Below are 19,942 nucleotides of genomic sequence, written 5' to 3' on the forward strand. Positions count from 1 at the left end.
GCAACTGGTCAGGAAGCTCTCGATGGTGCAGCTGTAGAACTTTTTGAGGATCTTGGGACCAATGCCAAATCTTTTCAGTCTCCTGAGGTGGAAAAGGCGTTGTCGTGCCCTCTTCACGACTGTCTTGGTGTGTTTGAACCATGATAGTTTGTTGGTGATGTGGACACCAAGGAACTTGAAACTCTCGACCTGCTCCACTACAGCCCCGTCGATGTGAATGGGGCGTGTTCCCAGTCCCTGTCCCTGAAAATCCTCCCCGGAGCATGATGCTGCCACCACCATGCTTCACCGTAGGGAAGGTGCCAGGTTTCCTCCAAACGTGATCTCATCCCAGGTAAGAGGGGGAGTGGCAGCAGCAGCAGGTTCTCCCCATGTGAGCTGAGTCCAGTGGACCAGTCCTGTATCCCCCCACCCAGACAGCGACAGTGGTCTAAACCATGGCTAGCTATCCACAATCTGGCTCGACTAAACAAGGTTTACCAAGAGGGAAGGAGGGAGAGGAAGGTAGAGGAAGAGAAAGAGGGAGGAGAGGAAGGAGGAAAGGGAGAAAATGACTGTAAGAAGGACTGTAAGACTGTAAGAAGGAAAGGAGGGAGAAGGCCGAGCAAGAGGAAGAGGAAGAGGTGGAAGATAACAAGGAGAGTTGATCTGTCCATCACTACCATAAGGAGATCTCTTCTGGGGCCTCTTGTTCTCTCCTCTTTCCCACAGAGGAGCACCTTTCGCAGGCAGCCCAGAGCAGACTCTCCGCTGAGAGAAGGCTAGCCCCTGGAGGTTTCACCTTGGATTTATACAGAGAACCCCCCAGTACTCAAACTGCTTTACATTGTCGAGGGTGATCTAATCTCATTGGAGGCGACCCAATGACCCAGAAATGCTCCATGGACAGACTTCCTCCCTGCTCCCCGTCTCGCTGGCAGGGGGCTCGTAGGAACACCCTCCCTTCCTTGACTCCAGCAACACCCCTTCTTCACCTGCCCCCCTTATCATGTTATGAGTCTCACCTACAGGTCCCGCCCCCTGGCCTACCTGTTGCAGGTGTGAGTATGGTGTGTCGGACACAGCTGCCCTCCACCTCCTCCCCCTCCTCCCCCTCCTCCCCCTCCTTCCCTCTTTCTCCCACTCCCCCCATCTCTCGCGCTCTCTCCTCCTCCCCCTCTCTTCCCTTTAAAGCAATAGTTTAAACCTACACACTTCCTTAAACCTAAAATAAGTCAAGAAGTAATTTTGTGTGGAAGTCAAACATTTGTTCAGAACGACAAAATCGAGACCTTTACATAGCCCATCTCTCATTGTCTATAGGAGTGATGTACACTGGTCAAATTGCCCAAATGTTAATTTAGACATTCACAAATTTTACAGATTTTGACTCTCACTAATGTCATGAAATGTTTGGCAAAGTAGTAAAGAAGGTTGTATTATACTTTTCTTGTGTACTAGATCATATGGTTTGGAAAGTGTTTTTTTTCTCAGACATAAATGAACAATTCCAGGTGAAAGCTAAAGGTCGTAGCTTCCTGGGGGGAGGGACACCACTACATTAATAAAATATTTCCCTCTTGCTAGATTGATGACTAAAGCCCTAGTGAAACAGTGCAAAATGGTTGTCAGCTCAACTGGTTAAATACAAGACCTGTTCATTGTGAAATGTATGTGTTCAAGTCTAATAATTTTGCTCTATATATTTTCTACTCTGTATGTAATTTTATCTGTTTAAGCTGTTTGGATTGTTAATTGATATAACACAGGGCACCATTGAAAAAGAGACACTGGTCTCAATTGGGATTCCCTGTAAAAATAAAGAGGAATATGATAGAGGGAATATGATAGCGAGTATTATGATGGAGTGGAATATGATGGAGAGAAATATAATTGAGAGAATATGATGGAGGGAATATGATAGAGGAATTTGATGGAGGGGAATATGATAGAGAATGAATGGAGGAATATGTGACGCTCTTGAGCAACAAAGGTTGTCTGTTTGGTTATATCAACTGGAAAGACACGGATAAGAAAATGTTCAAACATAATTTTAAACAATACTTTTCTATAGTCAGCTGATATTGATTTCTTTATTTAATTATTTATTAAACTTAAATGCTAAACATCAATGACACCTACTCTTCAATTACATTTTTTGGGCCTATATAATTACACATCCAGCTAATTTTATCCCTCTATGAGCATGCGTACCGTAAAGATACCGTAAGGATCACTCGACTGCAACAGCTCTCGTTGATTTAATCGATCAATGGCTCAGATCACTTGACCAAGATAAACTTGTGGATGAGCTGCTTCTTGATTTTAGTGCTGCAGTTGACCTTGTTGATCATATAGCTAATAGCTGAGGCCATTGAAGAGAGATGTTTTCTTGAACCCTCATTTCTTTTTTGGAACTTTGTTACTGAGGTGACATAGACTATGGAAGACTTGTTTTACTGTAGTAAGGTAGCCTATGTATTTCATTGATGATGATGATGATGATGATGATGAAAAATATTGGCATTAGTGGTAGGCTGAGATCGAACAAACAACCTAAGTAAGCCTGGCTGCTATTTATGATATCTAAAACATATAGACTTTTAATTAGGCAAAACACATGTCGTTTGAATGGTCAACCATTTTACATGAGTTACAGCATTTTATTTTAATAAAAAATTAGGTTATATGGATTCATTGTATATATTAGGTATGACTGTGCTGCATAGGTACAAAAAATCTAAAATAAATAAACTAAATTGTGCCAGCATTTGAAAACACATGAAAGCTGCTGTGGGTAACCATGGCAATGGGGACTCCATTGTGACATCACAAGATTCCGATTCTGGAAGGTTACCTGTTGCACAGACAAACTGAACAGTGCAAAGAGACTGATTCAACTAACCACTGACAAATTATTAATGTCCTATATCATTAGTGAGAGAACACACTGTTTACTTCAGAGGTAGGTTGTAATATAACTTATTGTGAATGTGTTTCAGTAGTATAACTTATTTTCAAATTACTTGTGTATGAATGTGACATTTTAAGTAGACCTAACATGACTAGTGAAACTGTTGAAGAGAGATAGTTTGCTTGAGTCCTCTTTTTGTGAGAAAATGCTTCATCCTGACACCTGAGGTGTCATGTTACAATTGTAGTGAGCCAGCCTAATGGCTAATGCATTCTATTGATGACAGAAAAAAAACCTCTCTCTGTGTTAATCACCAACATATGTTGTAATCAATTATCTCAATAAATATGTACCAAAAGAGTAGGTTGTGTAAAAAAACAAGTACGCCTACCTAATTTGTAGCTGATTCATTTCTAATAAGAATAATATGTTCTTAATTGAATGGACATCCATTTTAAATGGTTGAATTGATAGACCTCTTTAAATTGAGGTGCACTCAAGGGCACTCAAAAAGAAGACTGGCATTTTTACCTCCTTGGTTTTTAAAATAGATGAAACTGTACAAGTTAGGTCCTGCATGGATATAGAGTCATTTTCTACCCAAAACACAGTGTTTTCAATGATATGATGGAAGTGATTAGTGTGGTTTGTGAGAACCAGGCCCAATATGGAGTAGAGCTACATGAGGGGTTGAATAAGGCTCAATAGTAAGGTACAGAAAGACCCTGAAGTTTGCTTTTTAAAGTCTGTGTTGTGCTTTTTCATCTGCCATGGCAACGCCTTGCATCACAATGATGATGTCATGAAGGATATTGTTCACGAAATGATAAGAACAGCCAAAATCGATTCATTTGAACTTGGTCGCTTTTCCAGTAGCCAACTTTTTACTAGTAATTCAGATAGGCCTATTGCCTAAACATATCTGGATCAGGATTCTCACTTGATTAATTGTAAGTAGCTGGGAAGAAAACGTGTGCACATTGTAAAGAGATGCATTATTATTTGGTTAGCAACACCCACTTACTACAACGTTGTGTATTTTCCAGAGTTATTGTTAGCTAAGAGGAAGACATGGAGGGTTCAACGCTGACACAGAGGAGGGGTGAGTGTCGGTTGGAGGAAAGGGCGATCTAGACAGACTACGTGATGGAGCTGGGAGCCAGGTTGGCTCTGGTTTTGCAGATCCAGAAGGATCAGGAGAAGAAGATGAAGAGGATTTGGTTCAAGACGAGGAAAATGCCAAGACTGATTGAGGAGGTAACAAGACCAACTTTGACAAAGTCGACAAGAGTTCTGTTTAACAATATTAATTAAAGCAAATGTAAGTTATTGTAAGGGCAAAATGTTCCATATGCCATGGAATGTAAGCTAACAATGTTTTGTCCTTATTTCTTTTTGTATTAGGCTACACCATGGCAATGCTTATAACTGTTCTTGTCTAAATGTGTTGTATCGTGTCTGTCTGTTTCATTGAATTTATGTCCTCAGTTCTTATGGTTGTCTGGTCATAAGAAATAAACAACCGTTCTATCATAGACGCTCATATCAGGATTATGTGGTTGTCTCACCTAGCTACCTTAAGTTGAATGCACTAACTAACTATAAGTCGTTCTGGATAAAAGCGTCTGATAAATGGCTAAAATGTCAAATGTTATGCTGGGTGTGGGGCATGTATTTTTACACTTAGCTGGCCCATTGGCTAGGGGACCAAGGGTTGGGACAGACTGGTGCAGAGCATCTTAGAGGACACTATATATATATATATATATGTGATGTATAAGTAAGTAGTGCTGACTCATACAGTATGTATGTATGTACTGAATGTGATCACTTTCATCATGTCTGTTTCTTTTCTCACGCAGAATGTGTGAGATGTGAGCAACTGTCCTCTCACTGAGTTCATGGCTCCCTGTATTGACTCCCTCCCACCACTGGCTTTCACCAATCAGAGGCCTATACCTACCATGTTGCATCCCCCCTCTCCATTTGCCATACGCGCTCAGGATGCACAGCGGTTCATTGTATTTTCATACTTTGTCCCTGAAACCTGCCAGTCTGCTGAATGCCCAGTTGCCACAGAGGCCACTGCAGACGTATCTACAGGTATACGAGAGGACCTATGGACAGATATACATCTTTCCTCAATGCTGCATCGATACCTGCCACACTTCTTTGACGAAGACTCCATGCAGCCACATCAGGCAGTAGAGGGCACCACTGAGGTCTCAGTTGCTCCAGTGGCAATATCTAATGTTGAGGAAGAGGACAGATTCTATCATTACTCCCTCCCACCCCTGGCTCAGCGGTTCATTGGCAATTCATTCAATTTCCTCGAAACCTCTAAGCCTGCTGTTTCAGCCACAGAGTGCCCAGTTGCCACAGAGACCACTGCTACCACAGCCACTGTCAAGGGAGAGAATCGATGGGCAGCTAGAAGTCTTCCTTCAGTGCTGCCTACATGCCTGCCAACAGTCTTTGACGATGACTTCATGCCATCAGAGCAGACAGTAGAGGATACCTATGAGGTCTCAGTTGCTACAGAGACCACTGCAGGCACAGCTACTGTTGATTTTGGAGTGTACAGATCAGCAGCTAAATGCCCTGTCCCAATGCTGCCTCCAAGTCTGCCACTTGTCTTTGAAGTTGACTACAAACTGCCAGGGGAGGCAGTAGAGGACACCACCAAGTGTCCAGTTATCAGTGAAACAAACAATGATGTGTCCACTCACCTCAAAGAGGACATGGCAGCTGATCAAAGCCCTCCTGACCCTGCAGCACTGCCTCCAAGCTCGCCATGTATCCGAGACTCTGACCACAAACTGACAGAGGAGACAAAAGAGGATGCCACCGAGTCCTCCGTTACCACAGCGATCACTGCAGGCACATCCATTGTCCAGGGAGAGAACCTGTTGGGTGATAAAAGCCCGGCTCCAATGCTGCCTTCAAAGTTGCCACACATTCTAGACAATGGCCACAAGCAGCCAGAGGAGGCAGTAGAGGACACCACCAAGAGTCAAGTGTCCAGGGAAGCGGCCGTTTCCGTCTCCACTGTCCACACTCTGCCAGGGGAGGCAGTAGAGGACACCAACAAGTGTCCAGTTGCCAGGGAAGCAGCCGTTTCTGTGTCCACTGTCCACACGGAGGAGTGTTTGGCTGATAAAAGTCCTCCTGCACCTGCAACACTGCCTCTAATACTGACCTGCACCCACAACAATGACCACAAACCGCTATGGAAGACAGTTGAGTGCACTACAAAGTGCTCAGTCGACACAGAGGCAACTGTTGCTATTTACACCTGGGATGATAAAAGTCCTCCAGGTCTGCAATGCATTCACAACAACAATGACCACAAGCAGCCAGAGGAGACAGTTGAGGACACCACATAGTGCTCAGTTAACACAGAGGCAAGTGCAGTTGCATCCACTGTCAAGAGAGAGGAACTGATGAGTGATAAAAGCCCTGTCCTAGCACTTCCTCCAAGCCTGGCATGCATCCATGACAAGGACCACAAGCAGCCAGAGCAGAAAGGGAAGGGCACTAGTGAAGAGGTGGATCGCTGCCCTCATGCTCACCAGCTGGTCCCAGATGCTAACTTAACTCTGGCAACCCCTCTGCTCTGCATGGCCACTAAGACGCCTGTTAGAGTGAGAGCCTCCATATGCAGGTCAGAGGATGAGGAACCCAGGCCCTGGACGCTGAAAAAGGCAAAGGTAGGTGTCCTATTTTACACTTCTACTCTACAGGGTTGGGGGTCTGTTCCATTTCAATTCAAAGCATTGAATTAAGTACTTCCTGAATTGACTGGAATTTAAATTGAATTGACCCCAACCCTGCTAATCTATGCTCATAGTATAAAACATCACCCCTTACTAGGGTTAACATTTGTATTACGTTTGGTGTGGACCCAGGAAGAATATCTATGGCTATTACAAAATCGGTTTGGGATACAAATAAACAAGTTACCTCAATTACTGTCCTCTAAATTGTGTGCCCCATGAGGCCATCAATGTATGTTGATCACTCAAATGTGTATTGAATGTGCCACATTGGAACAATATTACATCTAGAGTCAATGTCTTCCTGTTAGGATTATTGGACAGGCATTGACATTGAGAGTGAAGAGAGGAGCGTCAAGGAGGAGGTGAGCCCGAGGGAGGGTTTGAAGAGTGAGGCGGACCGTACCCATTCCAAGAGCTCCAATGGGACGGTTTCATCAGAGAGAGCAGAGACCATCCTGGGAAGAGTGGGCTTTCTGGCCATGAACCTCAAGCAGAAAGTCACATTTTTAAAGATGGAGGAAAAAGAGAAAAACAAGGAACTGAATAAGAAGTTGAAAGATGACGAGAAAGAGAGAAAGGTCTCTTGCCTCGAGGTTGTCAGGAGAGGTTGTGTTTTCTCTAGCAGGAGATAAGCTGGCTTCTTATATGTTGTTGAGTAAAGCTTAAACCATGTATTTAGATTGTATGTAGGTATTGTAGTCAGGTATTATAGGTAGTTTACTTAGGTAGTTATTGTAGGTTATTGTAGGTAATTATTGTAGGTAAGTATTCTATTCGGTGGACCCCGGCGAAGCACGAGTGCTAGCTAACCCACCACTTGGACCAACAAAGCTAGCTAGCTAGTGGATAGCTACTGGTAACTTTTAGCGACTGTGGTTAGTTGTTTCCAATGTTATTTCACGCTTAAGAGTACCTGTAATTGAGCCAGCTAGCTACCGACCATTCAGCTGTTCTTCTAACCTCATTATCCGAGGCATTAACGTTAGATGGTTGGTGGCTGCTGTACTTAATTACAGCTACTGATTGCAGCCTGCCACCCAGTTAGCTGGCAAAATATGATTAGACAAATAATAATATTTATTTGAATGATACAGTATGTTACTAAATTGAAATTAAAATGAAATGTTTTTGTAATTATAACATTTTACGAAATGTAAAAAGAAAACTTTAAAAAATAATAATAATAACAAAAGCAAGGTAAAAAGAAAAGGAAACCGATCCAGATTCCTATTACCAGTGTAAAAACAAAGGGGGGAGGTGTCGATGTAAATAGTCCGGGTGGCCATTTGATTAATTGTTCAGCAGTCTTATGAATTGGGGATAGAAGCTGTTAAGGAGCCTTTTGGACCTAGACTTGGCACTCTGGTACCGCTTGCTGTGCGGTAGCAGAGAGAACAGACTATGACTTGGGTGACTGGAGTCTTTGTCAATTTTTTGGGCCTCCCTCTTACACCTCCAAGTATATAGGTCCTGGATGGCAGGAAGCTTGGCTCCAGTGATGTACTGGGCCGTACGCACTACCCTCTGTAGCGCCTTACGGTCGGATGCCGAGCAGTTGCCATGCCAGGCGGTGATGCAACTGGTCAGGAAGCTCTCGATGGTGCAGCTGTAGAACTTTTTGAGGATCTTGGGACCAATGCCAAATCTTTTCAGTCTCCTGAGGTGGAAAAGGTGTTGTCGTGCCCTCTTCACGACTGTCTTGGTGTGTTTGAACCATGATAGTTTGTTGGTGATATGGACACCAAGGAACTTGAAGCTCTCGACCTGCTCCACTACAGCCCCGTCGATGTGAATGGGGCGTGTTCCCAGTCCCTGTCCCTTAAAATCCTCCCCGGAGCATGATGCTGCCACCACCATGCTTCACCGTAGGGAAGGTGCCAGGTTTCCTCCAAACGTGATCTCATCCCAGGTAAGAGGGGGAGTGGCAGCAGCAGCAGGTTCTCCCCATGTGAGCTGAGTCCAGTGGACCAGTCCTGTATCCCCCCACCCAGACAGCGACAGTGGTCTAAACCATGGCTAGCTATCCACAATCTGGCTCGACTAAACAAGGTTTACCAAGAGGGAAGGAGGGAGAGGAAGGTAGAGGAAGAGAAAGAGGGAGGAGAGGAAGGAGGAAAGGGAGAAAATGACTGTAAGAAGGACTGTAAGACTGTAAGAAGGAAAGGAGGGAGAAGGCCGAGCAAGAGGAAGAGGAAGAGGTGGAAGATAACAAGGAGAGTTGATCTGTCCATCACTACCATAAGGAGATCTCTTCTGGGGCCTCTTGTTCTCTCCTCTTTCCCACAGAGGAGCACCTTTCGCAGGCAGCCCAGAGCAGACTCTCCGCTGAGAGAAGGCTAGCCCCTGGAGGTTTCACCTTGGATTTATACAGAGAACCCCCCAGTACTCAAACTGCTTTACATTGTAGAGGGTGATCTAATCTCATTGGAGGCGACCCAATGACCCAGAAATGCTCCATGGACAGACTTCCTCCCTGCTCCCCGTCTCGCTGGCAGGGGGCTCGTAGGAACACCCTCCCTTCCTTGACTCCAGCAACACCCCTTCTTCACCTGCCCCCCTTATCATGTTATGAGTCTCACCTACAGGTCCCGCCCCCTGGCCTACCTGTTGCAGGTGTAAGTATGGTGTGTCGGACACAGCTGCCCTCCACCTCCTCCCCCTCCTCCCCCTCCTTCCCTCTTTCTCCCACTCCCCCCATCTCTCGCGCTCTCTCTCTCCTCCTCCCCCTCTCTTCCCTTTAAAGCAATAGTTTAAACCTACACACTTCCTTAAACCTAAAATAAGTCAAGAAGTAATTTTGTGTGGAAGTCAAACATTTGTTCAGAACGACAAAATCGAGACCTTTACATAGCCCATCTCTCATTGTCTATAGGAGTGATGTACACTGGTCAAATTGCCCAAATGTTAATTTAGACATTCACACATTTTACAGATTTTGACTCTCACTAATGTCATGAAATGTTTGGCAAAGTAGTAAAGAAGGTTGTATTATACTTTTCTTGTGTACTAGATCATATGGTTTGGAAAGTGTTTTTTTTCTCAGACATAAATGAACAATTCCAGGTGAAAGCTAAAGGTCGTAGCTTCCTGGGGGGAGGGACACCACTACATTAATAAAATATTTCCCTCTTGCTAGATTGATGACTAAAGCCCTAGTGAAACAGTGCAAAATGGTTGTCAGCTCAACTGGTTAAATACAAGACCTGTTCATTGTGAAATGTATGTGTTCAAGTCTAATAATTTTGCTCTATATATTTTCTACTCTGTATGTAATTTTATCTGTTTAAGCTGTTTGGATTGTTAATTGATATAACACAGGGCACCATTGAAAAAGAGACACTGGTCTCAATTGGGATTCCCTGTAAAAATAAAGAGGAATATGATAGAGGGAATATGATAGCGAGTATTATGATGGAGTGGAATATGATGGAGAGAAATATAATAGAGAGAATATGATGGAGGGAATATGATAGAGGAATTTGGTTGAGGGGAATATGATAGAGAATGAATGGAGGAATGTGTGACGCTCTTGAGCAACAAAGGTTGTCTGTTTGGTTATATCAACTGGAAAGACACGGATAAGAAAATGTTCAAACATAATTTTAAACAATACTTTTCTATAGTCAGCTGATATTGATTTCTTTATTTAATTATTTATTAAACTTAAATGCTAAACATCAATGACACCTACTCTTCAATTACATTTTTTGGACCTATATAATTACACATCCAGCTAATTTTATCCCTCTATGAGCATGCGTACCGTAAAGATACCGTAAGGATCACTCGACTGCAACAGCTCTCGTTGATTGAATCGATCAATGGCTCAGATCACTTGACCAAGATAAACTTGTGGATGAGCTGCTTCTTGATTTTAGTGCTGCAGTTGACCTTGTTGATCATATGGCTAATAGCTGAGGCCATTGAAGAGAGATGTTTTCTTGAACCCTCATTTCTTTTTTGGAACTTTGTTACTGAGGTGACATAGACTATGGAAGACTTGTTTTACTGTAGTAAGGTAGCCTATGTATTTCATTGATGATGATGATGATGATGATGAAAAATATTGGCATTAGTGGTAGGCTGAGATCGAACAAACAACCTAAGTAAGCCTGGCTGCTATTTATGATATCTAAAACATATAGACTTTTAATTAGGCAAAACACATGTCGTTTGAATGGTCAACCATTTTACATGAGTTACAGCATTTTATTTTAATAAAAAATTAGGTTATATGGATTCATTGTATATATTAGGTATGACTGTGCTGCATAGGTACAAAAAATCTCAAATAAATAAACTAAATTGTGCCAGCATTTGATAACACATGAAAGCTGCTGTGGGTAACCATGGCAATGGGGACTCCATTGTGACATCACAAGATTCCGATTCTGGAAGGTTACCTGTTGCACAGACAAACTGAACAGTGCAAAGAGACTGATTCAACTAACCACTGACAAATTATTAATGTCCTATTTCATTAGTGAGAGAACACACTGCTTACTTCAGAGGTAGGTTGTAATATAACTTATTGTGAATGTGTTTCAGTAGTATAACTTATTTTCAAATTACTTGTGTATGAATGTGACATTTTAAGTAGACCTAACATGACTAGTGAAACTGTTGAAGAGAGTTAGTTTGCTTGAGTCCTCTTTTTGTGAGAAAATGCTTCATCCTGACACCTGAGATGTCATGTTACAATTGTAGTGAGCCAGCCTAATGGCTAATGCATTCTATTGATGACAGAAAAAAAACCTCTCTCTGTGTTAATCACCAACATATGTTGTAATCAATTATCTCAATAAATATGTACCAAAAGAGTAGGTTGTGTAAAAAAACAAGTACGCCTACCTAATTTGTAGCTGATTCATTTCTAATAAGAATAATATGTTCTTAATTGAATGGACATCCATTTCAAATGGTTGAATTGATAGACCTCTTTAAATTGAGGTGCACTCAAGGGCACTCAAAGAGAAGACTGGCATTTTTACCTCCTTGGTTTTTAAAATAGATGAAACTGTACAAGTTAGGTCCTGCATGGATATAGAGTCATTTTCTACCCAAAACACAGTGTTTTCAATGATATGATGGAAGTGATTAGTGTGGTTTGTGAGAACCAGGCCCAATATGGAGTAGAGCTACATGAGGGGTTGAATAAGGCTCAATAGTAAGGTACAGAAAGACCCTGAAGTTTGCTTTTTAAAGTCTGTGTTGTGCTTTTTCATCTGCCATGGCAACGCCTTGCATCACAATGATGATGTCATGAAGGATATTGTTCACGAAATGATAAGAACAGCCAAAATCGATTCATTTGAACTTGGTCGCTTTTCCAGTAGCCAACTTTTTACTAGTAATTCAGATAGGCCTATTGCCTAAACATATCTGGATCAGGATTCTCACTTGATTAATTGTAAGTAGCTGGGAAGAAAATGTGTGCACATTGTAAAGAGATGCATTATTATTTGGTTAGCAACACCCACTTACTACAACGTTGTGTATTTTCGAGAGTTATTGTTAGCTAAGAGGAAGACATGGAGGGTTCAACGCTGACACAGAGGAGGGGTGAGTGTCGGTTGGAGGAAAGGGCGATCTAGACAGACTACGTGATGGAGCTGGGAGCCAGGTTGGCTCTGGTTTTGCAGATCCAGAAGGATCAGGAGAAGAAGATGAAGAGGATTTGGTTCAAGACGAGGAAAATGCCAAGACTGATTGAGGAGGTAACAAGACCAACTTTGACAAAGTCGACAAGAGTTCTGTTTAACAATATTAAATTAAAGCAAATATAAGTTATTGTAAGGGCAAAATTTTCCATATGCCATGGAATGTAAGCTAACAATGTTTTGTCCTTATTTCTTTTTGTATTAGGCTACACCATGGCAATGCTTATAACTGTTCTTGTCTAAATGTGTTGTATCGTGTCTGTCTGTTTCAGTGAATTTATGTCCTCAGTTCTTATGGTTGTCTGGTCATAAAAAATAAACAACCGTTCTATCATAGACGCTCATATCAGGATTATGTGGTTGTCTCACCTAGCTACCTTAAGTTGAATGCACTAACTAACTATAAGTCGTTCTGGATAAAAGCGTCTGATAAATGGCTAAAATGTCAAATGTTATGCTGGGTGTGGGGCATGTATTTTTACACTTAGCTGGCCCATTGGCTAGGGGACCAAGGGTTGGGACAGACTGGTGCAGAGCATCTTAGAGGACACTATATATATATATATATATATGTGATGTATAAGTAAGTAGTGCTGACTCATACAGTATGTATGTATGTACTGAATGTGATCACTTTCATCATGTCTGTTTCTTTTCTCACGCAGAATGTGTGAGATGTGAGCAACTGTCCTCTCACTGAGTTCATGGCTCCCTGTATTGACTCCCTCCCACCACTGGCTTTCACCAATCAGAGGCCTATACCTACCATGTTGCATCCCCCCTCTCCATTTGCCATACGCGCTCAGGATGCACAGCGGTGCATTGTATTTTCATACTTTGTCCCTGAAACCTGCCAGTCTGCTGAATGCCCAGTTGCCACAGAGGCCACTGCAGACGTATCTACAGGTATACGAGAGGACCTATGGACAGATATACATCTTTCCTCAATGCTGCATCGACACCTGCCACACTTCTTTGACGAAGACTCCATGCAGCCACATCAGGCAGTAGAGGGCACCACTGACGTCTCAGTTGCTCCAGTGGCAATATCTAATGTTGAGGAAGAGGACAGATTCTATCATTACTCCCTCCCACCCCTGGCTCAGCGGTTCATTGGCAATTCATTCAATTTCCTCGAAACCTCTAAGCCTGCTGTTTCAGCCACAGAGTGCCCAGTTGCCACAGAGACCACTGCTACCACAGCCACTGTCAAGGGAGAGAATCGATGGGCAGCTAGAAGTCTTCCTTCAGTGCTGCCTACATGCCTGCCAACAGTCTTTGACGATGACTTCATGCCATCAGAGCAGACAGTAGAGGATACCTATGAGGTCTCAGTTGCTACAGAGACCACTGCAGGCACAGCTACTGTTGATTTTGGAGTGTACAGATCAGCAGCTAAATGCCCTGTCCCAATGCTGCCTCCAAGTCTGCCACTTGTCTTTGAAGTTGACTACAAACTGCCAGGGGAGGCAGTAGAGGACACCACCAAGTGTCCAGTTATCAGTGAAACAAACAATGATGTGTCCACTCACCTCAAAGAGGACATGGCAGCTGATCAAAGCCCTCCTGACCCTGCAGCACTGCCTCCAAGCTCGCCATGTATCCGAGACTCTGACCACAAACTGACAGAGGAGACAAAAGAGGATGCCACCAAGTCCTCCGTTACCACAGCGATCACTGCAGGCACATCCATTGTCCAGGGAGAGAACCTGTTGGGTGATAAAAGCCCGGCTCCAATGCTGCCTTCAAAGTTGCCACACATTCTAGACAATGGCCACAAGCAGCCAGAGGAGGCAGTAGAGGACACCACCAAGAGTCAAGTGTCCAGGGAAGCGGCCGTTTCCGTCTCCACTGTCCACACTCTGCCAGGGGAGGCAGTAGAGGACACCAACAAGTGTCCAGTTGCCAGGGAAGCAGCCGTTTCTGTGTCCACTGTCCACACGGAGGAGTGTTTGGCTGATAAAAGTCCTCCTGCACCTGCAACACTGCCTCTAATCCTGACCTGCACCCACAACAATGACCACAAACCGCTATGGAAGACAGTTGAGTGCACTACAAAGTGCTCAGTCGACACAGAGGCAACTGTTGCTATTTACACCTGGGATGATAAAAGTCCTCCAGGTCTGCAATGCATTCACAACAACAATGACCACAAGCAGCCAGAGGAGACAGTTGAGGACACCACATAGTGCTCAGTTAACACAGAGGCAAGTGCAGTTGCATCCACTGTCAAGAGAGAGGAACTGATGAGTGATAAAAGCCCTGTCCTAGCACTTCCTCCAAGCCTGGCATGCATCCATGACAAGGACCACAAGCAGCCAGAGCAGAAAGGGAAGGGCACTAGTGAAGAGGTGGATCGCTGCCCTCATGCTCACCAGCTGGTCCCAGATGCTAACTTAACTCTGGCAACCCCTCTGCTCTGCATGGCCACTAAGACGCCTGTTAGAGTGAGAGCCTCCATATGCAGGTCAGAGGATGAGGAACCCAGGCCCTGGACGCTGAAAAAGCCAAAGGTAGGTGTCCTATTTTACACTTCTACTCTACAGGTTTGGGGGTCTGTTCCATTTCAATTCAAAGCATTGAATTAAGTACTTCCTGAATTGACTGGAATTGAAATTGAATTGACCCCAACCCTGCTAATCTATGCTCATAGTATAAAACATCACCCCTTACTAGGGTTAACATTTGTATTACGTTTGGTGTGGACCCAGGAAGAACATCTATGGCTATTACAAAATCAGTTTGGGATACAAATAAACAAGTTACCTCAATTACTGTCCTCTAAATTGTGTGCCCCATGAGGCCATCAATGTATGTTGATCACTCAAATGTGTATTGAATGTGCCACATTGGAACAATATTACATCTAGAGTCAATGTCTTCCTGTTAGGATTATTGGACAGGCATTGACATTGAGAGTGAAGAGAGGAGCGTCAAGGAGGAGGTGAGCCCGAGGGAGGGTTTGAAGAGTGAGGCGGACCGTGCCCATTCCAAGAGCTCCAATGGGACGGTTTCATCAGAGAGAGCAGAGACCATCCTGGGAAGAGTGGGCTTTCTGGCCATGAACCTCAAGCAGAAAGTCACATTTTTAAAGATGGAGGAAAAAGAGAAAAATAAGGAACTGAATAAGAAGTTGAAAGATGACGAGAAAGAGAGAAAGGTCTCTTGCCTCGAGGTTGTCGGGAGAGGTTGTGTTTTCTCTAGCAGGAGATAAGCTGGCTTCTTATATGTTGTTGAGTAAAGCTTAAACCATGTATTTAGATTGTATGTAGGTATTGTAGTCAGGTATTATAGGTAGTTTACTTAGGTAGTTATTGTAGGTTATTGTAGGTAATTATTGTAGGTAAGTATTCTATTCGGTGGACCCCGGCGAAGCACGAGTGCTAGCTAACCCACCACTTGGACCAACAAAGCTAGCTAGCTAGTGGGTAGCTACTGGTAACTTTTAGCAACTGTGGTTAGTTGTTTCCAATGTTATTTCACGCTTAAGAGTACCTGTAATTGAGCCAGCTAGCTACCGACCATTCAGCTGTTCTTCTAACCTCATTATCCGAGGCATTAACGTTAGATGGTTGGTGGCTGCTGTACTTAATTACAGCTACTGATTGCAGCCTGCCACCCAGTTAGCTGGCAAAATATGATTAGACAAATAATAATATTTATTTGAATGATACAGTATGTTACTAAATTGAAATTAAAATGAAATGTTTTTGTAATTATAACATTTTACGAAATGTAAAAAGAAAACTTAAAAAAATAATAATAATAACAAAAGCAAGGTAAAAAGAAAAGGAAACCGATCCAGATTCCTATTACCAGTGTAAAAACAAAGGGGGGAGGTGTCAATGTAAATAGTCCGGGTGGCCATTTGATTAATTGTTCAGCAGTCTTATGAATTGGGGATAGAAGCTGTTAAGGGGCCTTTTGGACCTAGACTTGGCACTCTGGTACCGCTTGCTGTGCGGTAGCAGAGAGAACAGTCTATGACTTGGGTGACTGGAGTCTTTGTCAATTGTTTGGGCCTCCCTCTTACACCTCCAAGTATATAGGTCCTGGATGGCAGGAAGCTTGGCTCCAGTGATGTACTGGGCCGTACGCACTACCCTCTGTAGCGCCTTACGGTCGGATGCCGAGCAGTTAACATACCAGGCGGTGATGCAACTGGTCAGGAAGCTCTCGATGGTGCAGCTGTAGAACTTTTTGAGGATCTTGGGACCAATGCCAAATCTTTTCAGTCTCCTGTGGTGGAAAAAGGCGTTGTCGTGCCCTCTTCACGACTGTCTTGGTGTGTTTGAACCATGATAGTTTGTTGGTGATGTGGACACCAAGGAACTTGAAACTCTCGACCTGCTCCACTACAGCCCCGTCGATGTGAATGGGGCGTGTTCCCAGTCCCTGTCCCTGAAAATCCTCCCCGGAGCATGATGCTGCCACCACCATGCTTCACCGTAGGGATGGTGCCAGGTTTCCTCCAAACGTGATCTCATCCCAGGTAAGAGGGGGAGTGGCAGCAGCAGCAGGTTCTCCCCATGTGAGCTGAGTCCAGTGGACCAGTCCTGTATCCCCCCACCCAGACAGCGACAGTGGTCTAAACCATGGCTAGCTATCCACAATCTGGCTCGACTAAACAAGGTTTACCAAGAGGGAAGGAGGGAGAGGAAGGTAGAGGAAGAGAAAGAAGGAGGAGAGGAAGGAGGAAAGGGAGAAAATGACTGTAAGAAGGACTGTAAGACTGTAAGAAGGAAAGGAGGGAGAAGGCCGAGCAAGAGGAAGAGGAAGAGGTGGAAGATAACAAGGAGAGTTGATCTGTCCATCACTACCATAAGGAGATCTCTTCTGGGGCCTCTTGTTCTCTCCTCTTTCCCACAGAGGAGCACCTTTCGCAGGCAGCCCAGAGCAGACTCTCCGCTGAGAGAAGGCTAGCCCCTGGAGGTTTCACCTTGGATTTATACAGAGAACCCCCCAGTACTCAAACTGCTTTACATTGTAGAGGGTGATCTAATCTCATTGGAGGCGACCCAATGACCCAGAAATGCTCCATGGACAGACTTCCTCCATGCTCCCCGTCTCGCTGGCAGGGGGCTCGTAGGAACACCCTCCCTTCCTTAACTCCAGCAACACCCCTTCTTCACCTGCCCCCCTTATCATGTTATGAGTCTCACCTACAGGTCCCGCCCCCTGGCCTACCTGTTGCAGGTGTAAGTATGGTGTGTCGGACACAGCTGCCCTCCACCTCCTCCCCCTCCTCCCCCTCCTTCCCTCTTTCTCCCACTCTCCCCATCTCTCGCGCTCTCTCCTCCTCCCCCTCTCTTCCCTTTAAAGCAATAGTTTAAACCTACACACTTCCTTAAACCTAAAATAAGTCAAGAAGTAATTTTGTGTGGAAGTCAAACATTTGTTCAGAACGACAAAATCGAGACCTTTACATAGCCCATCTCTCATTGTCTATAGGAGTGATGTACACTGGTCAAATTGCCCAAATGTTAATTTAGACATTCACAAATTTTACAGATTTTGACTCTCACTAATGTCATGAAATGTTTGGCAAAGTAGTAAAGAAGGTTGTATTATACTTTTCTTGTGTACTAGATCATATGGTTTGGAAAGTGTTTTTTTTCTCAGACATAAATGAACAATTCCAGGTGAAAGCTAAAGGTCGTAGCTTCCTGGGGGGAGGGACACCACTACATTAATAAAATATTTCCCTCTTGCTAGATTGATGACTAAAGCCCTAGTGAAACAGTGCAAAATGGTTGTCAGCTCAACTGGTTAAATACAAGACCTGTTCATTGTGAAATGTATGTGTTCAAGTCTAATAATTTTGCTCTATATATTTTCTACTCTGTATGTAATTTTATCTGTTTAAGCTGTTTGGATTGTTAATTGATATAACACAGGGCACCATTGAAAAAGAGACACTGGTATCAATTGGGATTCCCTGTAAAAATAAAGAGGAATATGATAGAGGGAATATGATAGCGAGTATTATGATGGAGTGGAATATGATGGAGAGAAATATAATAGAGAGAATATGATGGAGGGAATATGATAGAGGAATTTGATGGAGGGGAATATGATAGAGAATGAATGGAGGAATGTGTGACGCTCTTGAGCAACAAAGGTTGTCTGTTTGGTTATATCAACTGGAAAGACACGGATAAGAAAATGTTCAAACATAATTTTAAACAATACTTTTCTATAGTCAGCTGATATTGATTTCTTTATTTAATTATTTACTAAACTTAAATGCTAAACATCAATGACACCTACTCTTCAATTACATTTTTTGGGCCTATATAATTACACATCCAGCTAATTGTATCCCTCTATGAGCATGCGTACCGTAAAGATACCGTAAGGATCACTCGACTGCAACAGCTCTCGTTGATTTAATCGATCAATGGCTCAGATCACTTGACCAAGATAAACTTGTGGATGAGCTGCTTCTTGATTTTAGTGCTGCAGTTGACCTTGTTGATCATATGGCTAATAGCTGAGGCCATTGAAGAGAGATGTTTTCTTGAACCCTCATTTCTTTTTTGGAACTTTGTTACTGAGGTGACATAGACTATGGAAGACTTGTTTTACTGTAGTAAGGTAGCCTATGTATTTCATTGATGATGATGATGATGATGATGAAAAATATTGGCATTAGTGGTAGGCTGAGATCGAACAAACAACCTAAGTAAGCCTGGCGACTATTTATGATATCTAAAACATATAGACTTTTAATTAGGCAAAACACATGTCGTTTGAATGGTCAACCATTTTACATGAGTTACAGCATTTTATTCTAATAAAAAATTAGGTTATATGGATTCATTGTATATATTAGGTATGACTGTGCTGCATAGGTACAAAAAATCTAAAATAAATAAACTAAATTGTGCCAGCATTTGATAACACATGAAAGCTGCTGTGGGTAACCATGGCAATGGGGACTCCATTGTGACATCACAAGAGTCCGATTCTGGAAGGTTACCTGTTGCACAGACAAACTGAACAGTGCAAAGAGACTGATTCAACTAACCACTGACAAATTATTAATGTCCTATTTCATTAGTGAGAGAACACACTGCTTACTTCAGAGGTAGGTTGTAATATAACTTATTGTGAATGTGTTTCAGTAGTATAACTTATTTTCAAATTACTTGTGTATGAATGTGACATTTTAAGTAGACCTAACATGACTAGTGAAACTGTTGAAGAGAGATAGTTTGCTTGAGTCCTCTTTTTGTGAGAAAATGCTTCATCCTGACACCTGAGATGTCATGTTACAATTGTAGTGAGCCAGCCTAATGGCTAATGCATTCTATTGATGACAGAAAAAAAACCTCTCTCTGTGTTAATCACCAACATATGTTGTAATCAATTATCTCAATAAATATGTACCAAAAGAGTAGGTTGTGTAAAAAAACAAGTACGCCTACCTAATTTGTAGCTGATTCATTTCTAATAAGAATAATATGTTCTTAATTGAATGGACATCCATTTCAAATGGTTGAATTGATAGACCTCTTTAAATTGAGGTGCACTCAAGGGCACTCAAAGAGAAGACTGGCATTTTTACCTCCTTGGTTTTTAAAATAGATGAAACTGTACAAGTTAGG

This window comes from Coregonus lavaretus, assembly GCF_964263955.1.
Source record: "Coregonus lavaretus genome assembly, chromosome: 38".
NCBI lineage: Eukaryota > Metazoa > Chordata > Actinopteri > Salmoniformes > Salmonidae > Coregonus > Coregonus lavaretus.